The sequence below is a fragment of the Nomascus leucogenys genome, chromosome X, assembly GCF_006542625.1.
Source record: "Nomascus leucogenys isolate Asia chromosome X, Asia_NLE_v1, whole genome shotgun sequence".
In the NCBI taxonomy this organism is placed as follows: Eukaryota; Metazoa; Chordata; class Mammalia; order Primates; family Hylobatidae; genus Nomascus; species Nomascus leucogenys.
Window position 1 is genome coordinate 95,160,598 of NC_044406.1, and position 21,916 is coordinate 95,182,513.

Sequence of the window (21,916 nt, forward strand, 5' to 3'; positions counted from 1 at the left end):
CAATAGATAATGCAGAAAAGGCTTTTTATAAAACTCAACATTCCGGCCGGGCACGGTGGCTCACGCCAGTAATCTCCGCACTTTGGGAGGCAAAGGTGGGTAGGTCACAAGGTCAGGAGATCGAGACCATCCTGGCTAACATGGTGAAACCCCGTCTCTACTAAAAATACAAAACATTAGCTGGGCATGGCGGCATGCACCTGTAGTCCCAGCTGCTGGGGAGGCTGAGGCAGGAGAATGGCGTGAACCTGGGAGGCGGAGCTTGCAGTGAGCCTAGATCACACCACTGCATTCTAGCCTGGGTGACAGAGCGAGACTCCATCTCAAAAAAACCAAAAAACAAAAAACTCAACATTCCTTCATGTTGAAAACTTTCAATAAACTAGGTATTGAAGGAACATGCCTCAAAATAATAAGAGCTCTCTGTGACAAACCCACAGCCAATCTCATACTGAATGGGCAAAATCTGGAAGCATTCTCCTTGAAAACCAGCACAAGGCAAGGATGCTCTCTCTCACCACTTCAATTCAACATAGTACTGGAAGTCCTGGCCAGAGCAGTCAGGCAAGAGAAAGAAATAAAGGGCATCCAAATAGGAAGAGAGGAAGTCAAACTATTCCTGTTTGTAGACAATATGATTCTATATCTAGAAAACCCCATAGTCTTGGCCCAAAAGCTCCTTCAGCTGATAAACAACTTTAGCAAAGTTTCCAGATACAAAATCAATGTAGAAAATAACTACCATTCCTATACACCAACAATCGCCACACCAAGAGCCAAATCAGGAAGGCAGTCTCATTCACAATTGCCACAAAAAGGACGAAATACCTGCTAATACAGCTAACCAGGGAGGTGAAATATCTCTACAATGATAATTACAAAACACTTCTCAAAGCAATCAGAGAAGACACAAACAAATGGAAAAACATCCCATGCTCATGGATAGGAAAAATCAATATCATTAAAATGGCCACACTGCCCAATGCAATTTACAGATTCAGTGCTATTCCTATCAAAGTACCAGTGACATTCTTTGCAGAACTAGAAAAAACTAGTTTTAAATTCATGTAGGACCAAAAAAAAAAAAAAAAGAAAAAAGAAAAGAAAGAGCCTGCATAGCCAAGGTAATCCTAAGCAAAAAGAACAAAGCTGGAGGTGTCACATCACCCAACTTCAAACTACACTACGGGGCTACAGTAACCAAAACAGCATGGTACTGGTATAAAAAACAGGCACATAGACCAATGGAACATAATAGACAGCCCATAAATAAGGCTTCACTCTACAACCATCTGATTTTAGACAAATATGACAAAAGCAAGCAATGGGGAAAAGACTTTATATGGTGCTGGGATAACCAGCTAGCCATAAGCAGAAGATTGAAATTGGACTCCTTCCTTACATCACTTACAAAAATCAACTGGAGATGTATTAAACACTTAAATGTAAAACTCAAAATTGTAAAAACCCTGGAGGACAATCTAGGCAATACCAATCTGGACATAGGCATGGGCAAAGATTTCATGACAAAGACACCAAAAGCAATTGCAACAAAAGCAAAAATTGGCAACATGATCTAATTAAACATAAGAGATTCTGCACAGCAAAGAGCAAAAGAAACTGTCAACAGACTAAAAAGACAACCTACAGAATGGGAGAAAATAGCTTGCAGACTATGCATCTGACAGTGGTCTAATATCCAGCATCTATGTTCTCAGTTATAAGAGGGAGCTAAATGATGAGAACACATGGACACATAGAGTGGAACAACACACAATGAGGTCTTTTGGAGACTGGAGGGTAGGAAGAGGGAGAGGATCAGGAAAAATAACTAATTGGTACTAGGCTTAATATCTGGGTAATTAAATAATTTGTACAACAAACCCCCATGACACAGTTCACCTATGTAAAAAACCCGAACTTGTACCCCTGAACTTAAAAGTTAAAACAAATTTAAAAAACAAATTTACAAGAGAAAAACCAACAGCCTCATTAATAAGTGGCCAAAGGACATAAACAGACAATTTTCAAAGAAGACACAATATGCGGCCAACAAACATATGAAAAAATGCTCAATGTCACTGATCATTAGAGAAATGCAAATAAAAACCACAGTGAGATACCATCTTACACCAGTCAGAATGGCTATTTTTTAAAAGTCAAAAATAACAGATGCTGTTGAAGATGTGGAGGCAAAGGAACACTTATATACTTTTGGTGGGACTGATCTTATCAGGAGACAGGGTTTGAGAGCAACCGGTCTGACCAAAATTTATTAGGTGAGAATTTCCTCTTCGTAATAAGCCTGGGAGCGCTATGGGAGACTGGGGTTTATTTTACCCCTACAGTTTCGACCATAGAAGACGGCCACACCCAAGGGGGCCATTTTAGAGACCCACCCTCAGGGGTGCATTCACCAATGAAGATTTATTATCATAATGATACTTAGGCTCTGTTTAGTTTCTGTATATTGTGAATAAAGGCGCAGTGAATATTTTTAAGCAGGCTTTGTGTGAACCTATGTTTTAATTTCTTTTGGATTAATAGCTGGGAGTGGAATTGTTGAGTCATAGGGAAGGTGTACGCGTAGTTTCATTTAAAATTGCCTCAGTTCCGGAGAATGGCGTGAACCCGGGAGGCGGAGCTTGCAGTGAGCCGAGATCGCGCCACCGCACTCCAGCCTGGGCGACAGAGTGAGACTCTGTCTCCAAAAAAAAAAAAAATTGCCTCAGTTTTCTCAAAATGGTTGTATCATTTTATATTCCCATCAACCAAGTATGACAGTTCCAGTTGTTCTATAATCTCTCCAATATTTGATGTCAGTCTTTTAAATTTTAACCATTCTAGTGGTTTTATTGTAGTATCTCAATGTGCTTTTAATTTGCATTTCCCTGATGACTAGTGATGTCGAGCCCTTTTCATGTGCTTATTGGACATTTGTATATTTTCTTTTGTGAGGAGTCTGTTAAAATCTTGTGCCTATATGTCAGTTGGGTTGTTTGTATTTTTATTGTTGAGCTGTAGGAATTCCTTTTATATCCTGGATACCAGTTTTTTGTCAGATGTATGTATTGTGAATATCTTCTTTCAGTCTCTGGCTTGCTTATTCATATTAATAATTGTATATTTTGATGAGTTGTTTATCCACTTTTTGTGGTTATTCCTGTCTTTGCCCTGTCCAAAAAATCCTGCTTAATCTCAAGTCATAATGTTTTGTTTTTTACATGTTTGTTTATAAAGGTTTGTTCCTCTGTATTCCTGTAAGTTTTGTAGGTTTTCATGTTTTATGTTTTTAATCCATGACCTTTTATGTTTTAATCAATGATATTTCTCAAATAAGTTTTGCACTTAGTAATGAAGTAGGGATTCAGGCTCATTTTTTCCAATAGGGATATCCAGTATTCCAGTACCATTTTTGGAATATGTTTTTTCCCTATTGGATTGCTTTGGCACCTTTGCTGAAAATCAAATACACTGTCTCTATTCTGTTCCATTGATTTATTTGCTGATTCTTAAGATGATACCACACCATCTTAATTACTGTACCTTTATAATAAGTCTGGAAGTCAAGTTTGTGACCAACCCTCATCCCAAGATTATGCAGAAGATCTAATAAAGAAAAGCAAGCTTTTAACTAAATGATAATCAATGCCTTCATCTTTATAATATGAATAATGATTCACTTGGAGCATTTTCAGCTTGTTTATCTGAACCATTATAGTTTAAAGTCATTACCATTTCCTGGGAAAATTGCTCTAATAATTTGTATAATTTGAGGCATAATCCTTAGGAATATTTAGACCTAGCATTAGGTAATGTTTCCTGGAGCTCTTGGTCAAACTTGGGCTTTCAGGACCACTGCACTAGTTTTGCACTGCTCAGCTCCAGGGAACTATTTACACTGGCATAGTTGCTAGACAGGTAAATAAAAGCAACAAAGAAGTTAGAACAGAGTGGAAAGATGAGGAAAGAGATAAAAGAAATATTTGTGGTATAAAGTGGGAGGTCATCATTTGTCTGGTATCTTTTAGATGGACTAGTAAGGTTAGTTTCAACCATTTATTTTAATTGTATCAAAAAAGTAAAGCAGATAAAAGTAGAGCTTTCTGGCTAAAGTGTATGTGTATAAGATCATCACAGGTCATCCCCTTCACACCTCCTCTTTTATCACCCACAGTCCCTAAAGCTGAAATCCAGCATATAGTAAGGTTGTTACATTGCGTATTGCAGTTTGGACATTTATAAATTATGGAGGCAAAAAAGTGGTGTGCTTTTTTGCCAAAGTGGAGACTATACGTTTATAATTCTTTGAGCTTTTTTGACACTAAAGCAGTTGTCTCATGGGTATAGCATCTCCAATCAATTTCGACCATTGGGAATCCTGTGTATAAGATAGATTTATGTAAGAACATTATATATATTGAGGTTGCTGACATGTGTCTAGTTAAAAATGTAATGAATAAACTACAATTTTATATATACACTTACATAGTTTTTTATGTGTCCATTTGTACCAATTTCTTTCTATGTTCTGTTAACTAACAGATGCTCAAAAAGTTAATATCAGCATGATTGCCTCAATCAGAAACTATGACTTTTTCCTAACTGGTTAGAAATTAAAAGTTGTCATTCCTTTCCATTATGTGAATAGGAGAAGGTAGAGAAATTTGCTGATTTTTATTACTGTTGCTACATATTTTAAATAATTTTTTTACTTATGAGTGTTCTGGCATATCATCTTGTATGCATGGAATTACTGCAAACGTGATAACATTGCACATGATATCATCATGTTGGTGTTAGGTAAAAAGTTATGGTTTAGCTCCTTACATTGAATACTAATGACAATGCAGACTTTATATTCCTTGAGAGTAATTGTCTACATTATATAAGCAATACATCTGGTATTGAAGTAAATATGAACATAATTTAAAATAACTGGCCATCTCATTTAGGGTGTGTTCAAGAAACAAGACTGTTTTAAGTGGATCAATAACACTTTCTTGAAAAAATCGTTGACTTACATATACTTGGGCTTCTGTTTTTCCTCTAAATCATGAAAGCTTCTTTGAAATGGTGATTCACGTTTTGTATGGTTTACTTTACAGATTTTATCTGGTATTCTTTTATCTTTTTTGATAGAATTGTCCCTTTTTCTGAGACCATTAGAGCCTTCAGTAGGCAACTTGATTTTAATAACTTTGCTAATTCATACAAGTGCCATAAGCTGCAGAGAAGCAGTAATAAGTAGGATTGCATTGCAGGTCTGACATATGTACAAAGAGAAGAGAAAGGAAGGATTGAGTAAGAAAGTGTGTCAGACTGAAGTGCAGGATCTAATAGTTTTGGCCAGGCCAATGGATAGTCATTGAGCCAAAGTCATCTGTTAGTGGAGTCATTTGACCTATAGGAATGGTCTGTACTAGTATTCCCCCTGTGCTCAGTCATTGCTTGGGGAGTAGCCTGGGTGAAGCATGGGCTTAGGGCAGCTGTGAGAGTTGATCTAGAAGGGTCCAGAACCTTAGGCTGTCAGTTAACCATGGCTCTTGCACAGATTTAAGCATCACATTTCCATGGCCTCTACATTTCCATGTTCACTTTTCCACGCAGGTTTGTGGAACATTTTGTCCATGTGTGTTTCCCTTGGTCCTGTCTTCCTGAGGGGAAACTTAGGAAGAGAGAGAGTAGTTGCTTGGATAATAGTTTCCTACTGTTGTGGTTAGTCCTGAGGCCTCCATCTTGGCAGGAATAATTTATGCTAATAAGAAAGAGGTTGATGATAAAAATCAAGTATAATCTCATGTCAACAAGAGGCGAAGCAGCAAATTGCCAGGTAGTTGCTATTTTTATTAAGATCAAAGCTCATTGGTTGACCATATGCATATGAGACATATCCTGGACTCTTTCTATCTGTAAAGAATTCTGCACCTCCATCTTCCAGACCTGTTTATTAAATCTCTTTCTCACCCATGCTTCCACTGATTTCTGTAAGATGGAGCTAATTAAAGGACAGATTTTTTTGTCATGACAAGAGCATAAAGTGACAGTAGATTTTGAGTAGTATATAAATGGAAGCTGCTTTGGAAATAATTGCTATATTTGAGTGACGAGTATTGAGAAAACACTGCTAGCTTTAATATTTGAGGAAGTCATACGTTTTCTATATATTAATCACTAGCCTGTTGCATAGAACTGGAGCTTTTGAGATTTGGGAAAGTCTGTGGTGGCAGTGGTACATTTTTTCCCACCATTGGTATCTGATTTTATGTAATTAGTGTTTGATAATAAAAAACATCACTAAGACTGCATTTTTGTACTGTTGGTTACAAATAAAACAGCCAGAACTGTAGCATTCCTTGTTTTTGTGATCCTACTAAACTATGGTTTTCCTGATTTCTGCTCATGTTGGAAAATACCATGGGAGCTTTCATGCAGAACACTTGCCTTACTGAAAATGGTAGCAGAGCTTCTTCTTTGCTGCCTGTGAAGTAAAGATCGTATTAGCTCTTCTATTGTGAGTTCCAGATGCTTTGATGATCAGCCAGTAATTGTGTTAGAAATGCGCAGGAAATGGTTGGTCCACTTGGTGTAAAGGCAAAAACCAATTTCTTCTTACTGCCTGTCAGCAGGCAACAGGGAGGCCTATGGCATGTTAGTGCATTTTTACACTGGCATAGAGCCCTGGAGTTAGACTTACTGAGTCTTAAATGCACTTAGAACACAGGTTTTGACTGCTTCATAGGAGACATTCCAGACATATTTATGCTCAGCACAACTCTGAAGTTTTTATTCTTATTATCATGGTACTGTGGTCTTTTTGTTTGCTTCTTTTATCTGTGATGTTAGTACTTTTCCAAGGCCAAGTTAAAACAAATAACTACAGTTAAGTTCAACTTGTGTTAATCTGTTTACATTTATGGAACAACTTTACTACAATCCTGAGAAAGATAATGAAACACAGGATATGTCTGTACATGTCTGTTAGAATGGAAAGCTGCAGTACTATCAATAGGCCATCAATAAAGATATTCTTACCATAAAATTAAGGTTCATCTTATTTCCCAGTTTTCTTTTTACAGTGAGGCTATATCTGTTGATTAACTCATTTGTCTGGAAGTAAATCATTCTAAATGGTATTGGACATTTTCATAACATCCAGAAATAAATTCTAGCTTAAAATCTGATGATTTTGTTACTGATGTTTTTTACTTCACCATTCTCGACCACTAATTTTTAGTTGGAAGTCTTGGATAATTTCTTCCAGTGAAATTAGTTGGTAATGGAAGGAATGTGGCATTTGAAAGCAAAAGATGGAGTTCAAGTGTCAGCCTACTGTGCTATTCTAATCTAAGTATTCATTTAAGCCTTCTAAACCTCAATTTCTATATCTGAAAACATAGATAAATATTCCTGCATATATCACAGCATTACTACTGAGAGGACCAGATAAGTATATGTCATATTATTTATAAATTGCAAAGAAATATACAAATGTTCATCATCATTTTTGTTGTTTGCAATGCTTTTAACTCAAGCTTCTTAACACATCGATCCCATGTATATAATTCCTTATGTGTCAGGTTAGATATAATAATATAACTTCAGAATGTATGTTTCATTTTATTTTTGAAAATATACGTATCTCAAGATTTTCTTTCCAAGGTTTCATATTATAAATGAATAACAATCATGACAGCAGAAGAAATTTAATTATAAACACTGTACATCTCTCTCCATTCCCAAAGTAAAATAACTGCTTTCAGTTTGAATAGGGAAATTAAATGTTTCTCTGCTGCTTCTATTATAGCTTTTAAGAAACAGTATTAAATGATTCCTTGAGTTGATTTCACTTTAAGATTATTTTAATCCGTTACTCATTTGAGTTTGCATCATTGAATTTTCTTTATCAAGGACGTAAGCAGGTTAAATGTGTATTGGGGAAATGTCTTAAATGTCAGTACTATGGTCTGGCTGCCTTGTGAGTACCTCATCATTGGAGGTGTTAATAAGGTGCGACTGGATGGCTAGAAATATTTTAGGTGGATATCATACATCATGTAGAGCCGAAGACTAGAAAACTGCTAATTCTATGCTGTGATCCTTACTTATGTTTATTTTCCAATTTAGATGATTAACAGATACAAATAGTTATTTCCTTCAAACATTGCTTGTTTCACTTCAAAACTTTGGGAATGCATGCTACGGAAAAATCTACTTCAGTAGCATGTGAAAAAATACATCTTATTTGCCTTACCATCAGTTTTCTAAGCATTTTTTTTCTCTTTTGAGTACTCATAATACTTTGTTTGTCTTATACCATTTATCTCATTCTATCTAATAAATACTAACTTGTTTATTTCTCTAATTATCCTTATTGGGTTTTAAAGTTCTTCTGGGGAAATATTTAACAATCTCCGTATACTCCACATGAACTATACAGAGCCAACATTATATAAAATAAAGTTATCAAATTTCATTTATTGTCATTAGTGCCTAAAACCTGGGGAAAAGTTGCTATTGAATAAAATAGCGTACACTTGGTTTCTTATCTGCCAGTCACAGAATCTACTCTTAGCAAATGTCATTCTGATTTAGAGTAATTTTCTAATACAGAAATCTCATTTACCCAAATGCCATTAAAATGATCTAATAAGGTAATGATTTTTAAAAGGTCCCATTTCACATATTTCCAAATGGTATCCAAAAGTACTTGTAAATAAAAAATTTACCCTAAATGAGCTGTAGGCATAGCTTCCCCATCCAAAACATAAAGTATAGAGGCTAATCTCATGAACTTTTCTGTGGATTTTTAAGGTTAAACTACTGGTAAAGAAGCAATTGGTTAATTTGTTCAGACTGGATGCCAGAATAGCTCCGTTGTCTGTTAGCTGATGTCTTTGAATCTTTGGGCTCACTTTTTATCAATGTGAGTTTATGAGAAGCCTTAAACTCTGGCATACTTCGAAGTCTGGTAACTTTTTTAGGCCTCTCACCTCCTTTCTGCAACCTTTCTTAACTCTCGCATTAGGGGGAAAAAACATGTGGGATCTCAAAAACTAAGTAAACGTATTTTATTCTTTGTTTATCTTAAAAAACGCATTTTTTTAAATCAAGGAAAATCATTAACTACATCAGTATCGACGAATTACATGTTGTAGTCATCATATTTTAATGAGTCTTCTCTAATATTTTTAGTTCTGAGTTTGTAGAAAGTGGCAGATGCTGCTCTGGTTAAAAGGCTTTCCAACTGATTAATGTGTTCATCCCTAATTTAATTTTTTAAGAAAGACACTTATGACAGTGAGAAGAAAACATTTCATCTTCATAGGAAATCTGGCAAAATATCATAGCTTTTGCTCAAAATTTGAAAGCAAATGGGAATCAAATATTGGAAAAGTCAAGAAAACGATTCTAGCTCTGGTTCTGTCATTGGCTCTCTATTTCTTCATGTATAAAATGATGGAAATAGATTAATTTCTAATACCTCTTTCAACTCCACTAACATTCTTTTATTGATAGCATTTGTTTGGAAGAAATAACAAGATTTGTTTATGGGTTGTGATAGGAATAAGGGGGTATAACAAAGATACCTAAAATTTTCATCCTTGGACTACTAAAGAATGGTCAGTCCACAAAAGCAAAACAGGGGTTTTGTGTTAAGGGTAGCCAGGTCGAAGATAACTTCTGTTTTGAAACGTTAAAGGAATATCTTCTACAAGTTTATGAGACTCATGGGAGTGGCCATTGCATGGTAATATGGCATAGTATTATATTGCATACATACAATTTAAAAAGTACAAGTAGTACTGAAAAACATCTGTTCCTGTCCTCATCCCTTTTGACTCCTAGATCAGTTTTTCCAGGGCAAAAGTTGCAAATAATTTTTGCTTTATCAACATTTTTTATTAACTTTGTGCTATGATAAATGAGCTACTCTTTGTGCTACTTCCCCAATCCTTCTTCCACTATCTCCTCCCACTGTGTTACTCTGTTTTTAATTACATCAATAAGCAAAGTTTACACTATTTTGAATATGTACATATTATAAATATGTTGCTTATTGTATTGTCAGGTAATACTCTATGATTATATTTCTTTTTATGTTTTCCCTATAGTTTCTAATTACATTTCTTTTATTCCTGTAATGCATTTCTTATACTATTTGGGTTTTTCTTAATGCTCCACGATATCCACTTTCCTCACTTTTTCCCTGAGAGACTACGCTGGGAACCAAATTGTCAGTGGTCTTTTTTTATTTTCTGATTTTGTTTGTGGTACATGAAAATAGAATTCACTTTAACATATTGGTTTCATATCCAGCAGCTTTGCTAAAATTCATTAATTCTAATTTCTTTGTAGATTCTTTTGAATTTTCTCTGTATGCAATCATATCACCTGTGAATAACATTTTTGTTTCTTTTTTTAAATAAACTTTTTCTTTTCTTTGAATAATGGCTAGGCCCTAGGTTAAATCCAACTTCATCACATTTTATTTAATATTTTTGCATCTGTATTCACTGGTAAGATTGGCCTGTAATTTTTCTTTCAGACTCAGTTCTGTTTAGGTTTGATATAATGGTTATGCTAGGTTTATCTCTCCTCTTCTGTTTTCTGGAAGAGTTTGGTTAGATTTAACCCTTTTTGTTCTAGCTTAATTACATTATGGTCAGAGATCATCTTCTGTACAAATTCTATCCTTCGAGATTTGTTTAGACAAGGCTTAAGGCCCAGTATATGGTTAGTTTTTATAAATATCCCGGATGTGCCTGATATAAATGTGTGTCTTTCATTTCATGAGGCATCGTATTATATATGTCCATTAGAACACGTTTGTTAGTCATGTTCAAATCTTTCTACATTTTTACAGTTTATTTTCTTTACATGTTCAATCAGCCATTAGAGGTCTGTTTAAAATCTCCAACTCTGATTGTGGATTTGTTTATTTCAATTTGTTTATTTCAATTTATTTTAATATCTTCCTTGGGAACCAAACCTTTTATCATTCTAAAGTGGCCTTGTTTTAGCTTTTGCAACACTTGTGCCTCAAAATCTACTTTGACTGAAATTAATACAGCTATACTAGCTTCTTTTGGTTATTATTTGTGTATGACTTTAAAAATTTTTAATTCCAACCTTTCTGTGTAACTGTATGTTTTTGATATCTCTTGATGAATGGCTCAAATGTTGAAATTTGCCCGTTTTTGCAGTCTGAAGGTATTTGTCTCTAGAATTTTTCTCAATGTACTTACCTAACTTTTTAGTAACCAGATTTTCAAAAAGTTTAAAGACGATATAATGAACACCATTGTATATTCATCTAGATTCAACACTTGTTAGTATTTTGCCATATTTGTTTGTCTCTTGTTTTCCAGAGTATCTATGTGTGTGCATGTGTTTAATGATTATGTAAGTATATGTGTGTTTATACACATTTTGCTAAGCCATTTAAAAGTAAGTTGCAGAAATCAGACACTTTATATGCATAAATACCTAAGCATGCATCATGCCTCACCTAAGGAAACATAAACATGACATAATTATCAAATGTAAGAAAATCAACAGCAATCTTAAAGTGTTATTTAATATTCAAGTCATAAACAAATTTCCCTAATGGTCCTAAAAAGTCTTTCATAGCTGTTCATGTACGGCATTTATTTATTCTCTTACAAATTTGAAAATCTAGAATGCGTTGGAGGAAAATTTCCCATGGATCTTTCGTGTCTCTGTACATCCTGAGAAGAGAGGCATTGTCATTGTTCTGAACTCTTTTTTCAAGGATGTGTTATAATGAATGACTTGGAAAATTGAGATAGTGTCTCACTTTGGAGGAAAGACCAGGTTTGTTTACCTTCTAGTACAATAAAGATATTAAAAGTATCTCTGGGCAAAGGTAAAGCAAGCTTACTGCCCACTATAAAATATATGGATTCCCTAAACACTCCGTTTTTCTTCTATAACCTATTGCACTGCATGTGAAGGCATCACCTTGTCTGCTTTACATCACCTTGTGGGAATTGGGGCTCAGGGAAACCCAGGCTATTACTGTAAATAATAAATTAGTTGTTGTCTCTGATTAAGAAGTCTTGTAACGTTTGCTGGTGTCTATAAAACGATGGCAAGGCTAACTTGTTAACTTTCAAGCATAGAAAAGTCTCAGTCCCTTCACGGTTCTTGACAGAATGGTCTTCCCACTTTTTACTTCATTGCACTGATTTTTTTTAACAGCTTCATTGAGATATAGTTTACATACCATACATTTTACCCATTTAAAGTTCTCAGTAATTTTAGAATATTTACAGTAGGGCAAGCATCACCAAAATCAAATTTAGAAGATTTTTTATCAACCCAAAAAGAAACCTCGTGTCTCTTAGCTGTCACATTCCATGGCAGCCCAGCCCGCCAGCCCTAGGAAACCATCAATCTACTTGTTGTCAATATAGGTTTGTCTGTTCTGAACAGTTCGTAGAAGTAAAATCATGCAACACGTGGTATTTTTTTGTCTGGCTTCTTTCACTTAGCATAATGTTTTCAAGGTTCATCCATGCTGTAGCATAAATCGGTACTTCATTCCTCTTTATTGCCAAATAATATTATATTGTATGCATATACTACATTTTGTTTTTCAGTTCATTTTTTCGTGGACATTTAGGTTGTTTTATACTTTTTTGACTCATAAATAATGATGCTATGAACATTCATATACAGATTTTTGCATAGACATGTTTCTATTTTATACGTAAGAGTGGAATTGCTGGATCGTATGTTTACTTTGTTTAGGAACTGCCAGACTTTTATAAAGTGGTTACTCCATTTTGCATTCCCACTAGCAATGTAGGAGAGTTTCAATTTCTCCACATCCTCAATAATACCTGTTATTGTCTGTCTTGATTATAGCTATCTAGTGTGCGTGAAGTGGTATTTCATTGTGGTTTTTGTTTTGTTTTGTTTTGTTTTGTTTTTTTTTTTGAGACGGAGTCTCGCTCTGTCGCCCAGGCTGGAGTGCAGTGGCGCAATCTCGGCTCACTGCAAGCTCCGCCTCCCGGGTTCACGCCATTCTCCTGCCTCAGCCTCTCCAAGTAGCTGGGACTACAGGCGCCCGCCACCACGCCTGGCTAATTTTTTTGTATTTTTAGTAGAGACGGGGTTTCACCGTGGTCTCGATCTCCTGACCTCGTGATCCGCCCGCCTCGGCCTCCCAAAGTGCTGGGATTACAGGCTTGAGCCACCGCGCCCAGCCATTGTGGTTTTTATTTTCTTTTCATTTCCCTGATTATTAATGATGTTGAGCATATATTTATGTACAATAAGCCCATAAAAAGATATACATATATTTTGAAAAATGTCTATTCAAATCTTTTGCCCATTTTAAATTGTATTATTTGCTTTCTAGTACATTATAAGAATTCTTTATATATTCTTGATATGACTCTCCTATAAGGTATATGATTGGCAAACATATTTTCCCATTCTGTAGGTTGTCTTTTCACTTTCTTAGTAGTGTCCTTTGAAGCTCAAACTTTTACAATTTTGATAAAATTGTTTTTAACTTTTTTGTCACTTGTACTTTTGGTGTCATATCTAAGAAGGCTTTGACTAAACAAAGGTAAAAAAATTTACTTTTTATTTTATTTTATTATTATTATACTTTAAGTTTTAGGGTACATGTGCACAATGTACAGGTTTGTTACATATGTATACATGTGCCATGTTGGTGTGCTGCACCCATTAATTCGTCATTTAGCATTAGGCATATCTCCTAATGCTATCCCTCCCCCCTCCCCCCACCCCACAACAGTCCCCGGAGTGTGATGTTCCCCTTCCTGTGTCCATGTGTTCTCATTATTCAGTTCCCACCTATGAGTGCGAACATGCCATGTTTGGTTTTTTCTCCTTGCAATAGTTCACTGAGAATGATGATTTCCAGTTTCATCCATGTCCCTACAAAGGACATGAACTCATCATTTTTTTATGGCTGCATACTATTCCATGGTGTATATGTGCCACATTTTCTTAATCCAGTCTATTGTTGTTGGACATTTGGGTTGCTTCCAAGTCTTTGCTATTGTGAATAGTGCCGCAATAAACATACGTGTGCATGTGTCTTTATAGCAGCATGATTTATAGTCCTTTGGGTATATACCCAGTAATGGGATGGCTGGGTCAAATGGTATTTCTAGTTCTAGATCCCTGAGGAATCGCCACACTGACTTCCACAATGGTTGAACTATTTTGCAATCCCACCAACAGTGTAAAAGTGTTCCTATTTCTCCACATCCTCTCCAGCACCTGTTGTTTCCTGACTTTTTAATGATCGCCATTTGAAGTGGTGTGAAATGGTATCTCATGGTGGTTTTGATTTGCATTTCTCTCATGGCCAGTGATGATGAGCATTTCTTCATGTGTTTTTTGGCTGCATAAATGTCTTCTTTTGAGAAGTGTCTGTTCATGTCCTTTGCCCACTTTCTGATGGGGTTGTTTGTTTCTTTCTTGTAAATTTGTTTGAGTTCATTGTAGATTCTGGATATTAGCCCTTTGTCAGATGAGTAGGTTGCAAAAATTTTCTCCCATTCTGTAGGTTGCCTGTTCACTCTGATGGTAGTTTCTTTTGCTGTGCAGAAGCTCTTTAATTGAATTAGATCCCATTTGTCAATTTTGGCTTTTGTTGCCATTGCTTTTGGAGTTTTAGACATGAAATCCTTGCCCATGCCTATGTCCTGAATGGTAATGCCTAGGTTTTCTTCTAGGGTTTTTATGGTTTTAGGTCTAACATGTAAGTCTTTAATCCATCTTGAATTAATTTTTGTATAAGGTGTAAGGAAGGGATCCAGTTTCAGCTTTCTACATATGGCTAGCCAGTTTTCCCAGTGCCATTTATTAAATAGGGAATCCTTTCCCCATTGCTTGTTTTTGTCAGGTTTCTCAAAGATCAGATAGTTGTAGATATGCGGCATTATTTCTGAGGGCTCTGTTCTGTTCCATTGATCTATATCTCTGTTTTGGTACCAGTACCATGCTGTTTTGGTTACTGTAGCCTTGTAGTATAGTTTGAAGTCAGGTAGCATGATGCCTCCAGCTTTGTTCTTTTGGCTTAGGATTGACTTGGCGATGTGGGCTCTTTCTTTTTTGGTTCCATATGAACTTTAAAGTAGTTTTTTTCCAATTCTGTGAAGAAAGTCATTGGTAGCTTGATGGGGATGGCATTGAATCTATAAATTACCTTGGGCAGTATGGCCATTTTCATGATATTGATTCTTCCAACCCATGAGCATGGAATGTTCTTCCATTTGTTTGTATCCTCTTTTATTTCATTGAGCAGTGGTTTGTAGTTCTCCTTGAAGAGGTCCTTCACATCCCTTGTAAGTTGGATTCCTAGGTATTTTATTCTCTTTGAAGCAATTGTGAATGGGAGTTCACTCATGATTTGGCTCTCTGTTTGTCTGTTATTGGTGTATAAGAATGCTTGTGCTTTTGTACATTGATTTTGTATCCTGAGACTTTGCTGAAGTTGCTTATCAGCTTAAGGAGATTTTGGGCTGAGACAGTGGGGTTTTCTAGATGTACAATCATGTCATCTGCAAACAGGGACAATTTGACTTCCTCTTTTCCTAATTGAATACCCTTTATTTCCTTCTCCTGCCTGATTGCCCTGGCCAGAACTTCCAGCACTATGTTGAATAGGAGTGGTGAGAGAGGGCATCCCTGTCTTGTGCCAGTTTTCAGAGGGAATGCTTCCAGTTTTTGCCCATTCAGTATGATATTGGCTGAGGGTTTGTCATAGATAGCTCTTATTATTTTGAGATATGTCCCATCAATACCTAATTTATTGAGAGTTTTTAGCATGAAGGGTTGTTGAATTTTGTCAAAGGCCTTTTCTGCATCTATTGAGATAATCATGTGGTTTTTGTCTTTGGTTCTGTTTATCTGCTGGATTACATTTATTGATTTGGGTATGTTGAACCAGCCTTGCATCCCAGGGATGAAGCCCACTTGATCATGGTGGATAAGCTTTTTGATGTGCTGCTGCATTCGATTTGCCAGTATTTTATTGAGGATTTCTGCATCAATGTTCATCAAGGATATTCGTCTAAAATTCTCTTTTTTTGTTGTGTCTCTGCCCGGCTTTGGTATCAGGATGCTGCTGGCCTCATAAAATGAGTTAGGGAGGATTCCCTCTTTTTCTATAGATTGGAATGGTTTCAGAAGGAATGGTACCAGCTCCTCCTTGTACCTCTGGTAGAATTCGGCTGTGAATCCATCTGGTCATGGACTCTTTTTGGCTGGTAAGCTATTGATTATTGCCACAATTTCAGAGCCTGTTATATTGGTCTATTCAGAGATTCAACTTCTTCCTGGTTTAGTCTTGGGAGGGTGTATGTGTCAAGGAATTTATCCATTTCTTCTAGATTTTCTAGTTTATTTGCATAGAGGTGTTTGTAGTATTCTCTGATGGTAGTTTGTATTTCTGTGGGATCGGTGGTGATACCCCCTTTATCATTTTTTATTGTGTCTATTTGATTCTTCTCTCTTTTCTTCTTTATTAGTCTTGCTAGCAGTCTATCAATTTTGTTGATCTTTTCAAAAAACCAGCTCCTGGATTCATTAATTTTTTGAAGGGTTTTTTGTGTCTCTATTTCCTTCAATTCTCCTCTGACCTTAGCTATTTCTTGCCTTCTGCTAGCTTTTGAATGTGTTTGCTCTTGCTTTTCCAGTTCTTTTAATTGTGATGTTAGGGTGTCAATTTTGGATCTTTGCTGCTTTCTCTTGTGGGCATTCAGTGCTATAAATTTCCATCTACACACTGCTTTGAATGTGTCCCAGAGATTCTGGTATGTTGTGTCTTTGTTCTCGTTGGTTTCAAAGAACATCTTTATGCCTGCTTTCATTTCGTTATGTACCCAGTAGTCATTCAGGAGCAGGTTGTTCAGTATCCATGTATTTGAGCAGTTTTGAGTGAGTTTCTTAATCCTGAGTTCTAGTTTGATTGCACTGTGATCTGAGAGACAGTTTGTTATAATTTCTGTTCTTTTACATTTGCTGAGGAGAGCTTTACTTCCAACTATGTGGTCAATTTTGGAATAGGTGTGGTGTGGTGCTGAAAAAAATGTATATTCTGTTGATTTGGGGTGGAGAGTTCTGTAGATGTCTATTAGGTCCACTTGTTGCAGAGTTGAGTTCAATTCCTGGGTATCCTTGTTAATTTTGTGTCTTGTTGATCTGTCTAATGTTGACAGTGGGGTGTTAAAGTCTCCCATTATTATTGTGTGGGAGTCTAAGTCTCTTTGTAGGTCACTCAGGACTTGCTTTATGAATCTGGCTGCTCCTGTTTTGGGTGCATATATATTTAGGATAGTTAGATCTTCTTGTTGAGTTGATCCCTTTACCATTATGTAATGGCCTTCTTTGTCTCTTTTGATCTTTGTTGGTTTAAAGTCTATTTTATCAGAGACTAGGATTGCAACCCCTGCCTTTTGTTGTTTTCCATTTGCTTGGTAGCTCTTCCTCCATCCTTTTATTTTGAGTCTATGTGTGTGTCTGCACGTGAGATGGGCTTCCTGAATACAGCACACTGATGGGTCTTGACTCTTTATCCAATTTGCCAGTCTGGGTCTTTTAATTGGAGCATGTAGCCCATTTACATTTAAAGTTAATATTGTTATGTGAGAATTTGATCCTGTCAGTATGATGTTAGCTGGTTATTTTGCTCGTTAGTTGATGCAGTTTCTTCCTAGCCTCAATGGTCTTTACAATTTGGCATGATTTTGCAGTGGCTGTTACCAGTTGTTCCTTTCCATGTTTAGTGCTCCTTCAGGAGCTCTTTTAGGGCAGGCCTGGTGGTGACAAAATCTCTCAGCATTTGCTTGTCTGTAAAGTATTTTATTTCTCCTTCATTTATAAAGCTTAGTTTGGCTCGATATGAAATTCTGGGTTGAAAATTCTTTTCTTTAAGAATGTTGAATATTGGCCCCCACTCTCTTCTGGTTTGTAGAGTTTCTGCCAAGAGATCCGCTGTTACTCTGATGGGCTTCCCTTTGTGGGTAACCCGACCTTTCTCTCTGGTTGCTCTTAACATTTTTTCCTTCATTTCAACTTTGGTGAATCTGACAATTATGTGTCTTGGAGTTGCTCTTCTCGAGTAGTATCTTTGTGGCATTCTCTGTATTTCTTGAATCTGAATGTTGGCCTGCCTTGCTAGATTGGGGAAGTTCTCCTGGATAATAACCTGCAGAGTGTTTTCCAACTTGGTTCCATTCTCCCTGTCACTTTCAGGAGCACCTATCAGATGTAGATTTGGTCTTTTCACATAGTCCCATATTTCTTGGAGGCTTTGTTCGTTTCTTTTTATTCTTTTTTCTCTAAACTTCCCTTCTCACTTCATTTAATTCATTTCATCTTCCATCACTGATACCCTTTCTTCCAGTTGATCACATTGGCTCCTCAGGCTTCTACATTCTTCATGTGGTTCTCGAGCCTTAGCTTTCAGCTCCATCAGCTCCTTTAAGCCCTTCTCTGTATTGGTTATTCTACTTATACAGTCGTCTAAATTTTTTTCAAAGTTTTTAACTTCTTTGGCATTGGTTTGGATTTCCTCCTGTAGCTCGGAGTAGTTTGATCATCTGAAGCCTTCTTCTCTCAACTCGTCAAAGTCATTCTCCATCCAACTTTGTTCCGTTGCTGGTGAGGAACTGCATTCCTTTGGAGGAGCAGAGGTGCTCTGCTTTTTAGAATTTCCAGTTTTTCTGCTCTGTTTTTTCCCCATCTTTGTGATTTTATCTACTTTTGGTCTTTGATGATGGTAGTGTACAGATGGGTTTCTGGTGTGGATGTCCTTTCTGTTTGTTAGTTTTCCTTCTAACAGACAGGACCCTCAGCTGCAGGTCTGTTGGAGTTTGCTAGAGGTCCACTCCAGACCCTGTTTGCCTGGGTATCAGCACCGGTGGCTGTAGAGCAGTGGTGGCTGTAGAACAGCGGATATTGGTGACCCAAAAATGCTGCTGCCTGATTGTTCCTGTGGAAGTTTTGTCTCAGAGGAGTACCCGGCCGTGTGAGGTGTCAGTCTGCCCCTACTGGGCTGTGCCTTCCAGTTAGGCTGCTTGGGGGTCAGGGACCCACTTGAGGAGGCAGTCTGCCCATTCTCAGATCTCCAGCTGCGTGCTGGGAGAACCACTACTCTCTTCAAAGCTGTCAGAGAGGGACATTTAAGTCTGCAGAGGTTACTGCTGTCTTTTTGTTTGTCTGTGCCCTGCCCCCAGAGGTGGAGCCTAGAGAGGCAGGCAGGCCTCCTTGAGCTGTGGTGGGCTTCACCCAGTTGGAGCTTCCCTGCTGCTTTGTTTACCTAATCAAGCCTGGGCAATGGAAGGTGGCCCTCCCCCAGCCTTGCTGCTGCCTTGCAGTTTGATCTCAGACTGCTGTGCTAGCAATCAGTGAGACTCTGTGGGCATAGGACCCTCCGAGCCAGTTGCAGGGTATAATCTCCTGGTGTGCCGTTTTTTAAGCCCATCGGAGAAGCGCAGTATTAGGATGGGAGTGACCTGATTTTCCAGGTGCCGTCTGTCACCCCTTTCTTTGACTAGGAAAGGGAACTCCCTGACCCCTTAGGCTTCCCAAGTGAGGCAATGCCTTGCCCTGCTTTGGCTCGCTGCACCCACTGTCCTGTGCCCACTGTCTGGCACCCCCTAGTGAGATGAACCCGGTACCTCAGATGGAAATGCATAAATCACCCGTCTTCTGTGTTGCTCACGCTGGGAGCTGTAGACCGGAGCTGTTCCTATTTGGCCATCTTGGCTCCCTCCTCCTTTTTTTTTTTTTTGAAACAGAGTCTTGCTCTGTCGCCCATGCTGGAGTTCACTGGCACAATCTCGGCTCGCTGCAACCTCCACCTCCTGGGTTCAAGTGATTCTCCTGCCTCAGCCTCCTGAGTAGCTGGAATTACAGGCACATGTGCCACCATGCCCAGCTAATTTTTGTATTTTTAGTAGAGATGGGGTTTCACCATGTTGGCCAGGATGGTCTTGAACTCCTGACCTCAGGTGACCTGCCTGCCTCGGCCTTCCAAAGTGCTGGATTTACAGGCATGAGCCACCCTGCCCGGCCCAAGAATATTTAGCTCTGTGTTTTCTTCTAAGAGTTTTATAGTTTTAGTTCTTGTGTTTAATCTTTGATCTGTTTTAAGTTAATTTCTATGTATAGTGTGTGGGAGAGGTCCAAGTTTATTCATTTGCATATAGGTATCCAGTTGTTACAGCAGTGTTTATTGTAATACTATTCCTTCCCTCTGTGAATGTCCTTGGCACCTTTGTCAAAAATCAATTCACCATAGTTGTATGGGTTTATTTTTGTAATCTCAGTTCTGTCCCATTGATCTACACATCTGTCCTTTTGCTAGTACCACACTGGTTTGATTACTGTAGGTTTGTAGCAAATTTTGAAATTGGGAAGTGTAAATCCTTCAGCTTTGTTCTTTAAATATTATTTTGGCCTTTGGAGTTCCTTGCAATTCCCTATGAATTTCATGTCAGTTTTATGATCAACTTTTCCATTTCTGCAAAGATGGCGGTTGGAATTTTTATAAGGATTGCCTTGAAGGTGCAGAAAAATGTGGGGAGCATTATCATCTTAGCAATATTAAGTCTTCTGATCCATGAACATGGGATAATTTTTTATTTAGTCAGGTTTTCTCTAAATTCTGTCAACAATGATTTGTAGTTTTTCAGAGTAAAAATTTTTCATTTCTTAAGTTTATTCCTAAGAATTTTATCCTTTTCATGCAGTTGTAAATGGATTTTTTCACTTAACTTCATGCTAGTCTATAGGAATACAATTGATTTTTATATATTGATCTTGTACCATGTGACCTTGCTAAATTCATTTATTTGCTCTAATAGGATTTTCTGTATGCAAGACTGTGTCTTATGGAAAGAGACAGGGCTTTACTTCCTTCTTTTTGATATGGATGGTTTGTGATGTGATTATTTCACATTACATGCTTGTATCAAAACATCGCATATACCCCATAAATACATAAACCTACTACGTACCCACAAAAAATTAAAAATGAAAAAAATTGAATATGGATTGTTAATTTCCTTGTTTAATTGCCTGACATAGAACCTCTAGGATTATGTGGAAAAGAAATGACAGAGTGGACATTCTTGTCTTGTTCCTGGTCTTATAGGGAAATGATTCAGTCTTTCACCATTAAGTATAGTGTTAGCTGTGGGTTTTTTGTAGATGCCCTTATCAAGTTGAGGAAGTTCCCTGTTATTCTGATCTTGATAGTAATGTCCTCTCTTTTATTTCTGTTTTTAATTTGAGTCTTCTCTTTTCTTGGTGGTTTGACAATTTTTTGAGCTTTTCTGAGAACCAGCTTTTGATCTTGTTGATTTTCCCTATACATTTTTTTTTGTTCATTTCATTAATTTCAGCTCAAATCTTTATTATTTCCTTCTTTCTACTTTAGGGTTACTTCGCTCTCTTTTTCTAATGTTTTACTTTGAAATGTTAGTTTATGATTTGGCATCTTTTTTAATATAGGCAGTTACTGCTACAAATTTATCTCTAATCACTGCTTTAAACCAGTCCCATATGTTTTGGTATTTCGTGGTTTTATTTTCACTCACCTCAAAATATTTCTAATAAACCTGGTCATTTATTCTTTGACCTATAAGTTAATTAAAAGTGAATTATTTATTTTCTGTATACTTGTTAATATCCTGTTTATTTCTGTTATTGATTTCTAATTTTATTCCATTGTGGTTGGAAAACATGCTTTGTGTGATTGCAATACTTTTAAGTTTATTGATGTTTGTTTTATGTCCTAGCATATGATCTATCCTGGAGAATGTTCTATGCATTCTTGAGAAAAAGGTATATTCTACTGTTATTGGGCAGAGTGTTGAATAGACGTGTCTTAGATGCA

The 21,916-nt window shown here is 37.0% G+C and overlaps 1 protein-coding gene across 1 annotated transcript in view; it reads left to right on the forward strand.

The window, feature by feature from the left end:
• Positions 1-21,916, forward strand: part of COL4A5 (collagen type IV alpha 5 chain) — a 259,474-nt gene that overhangs the window by 71,717 nt on the left and 165,841 nt on the right. The window lies entirely within an intron of this gene.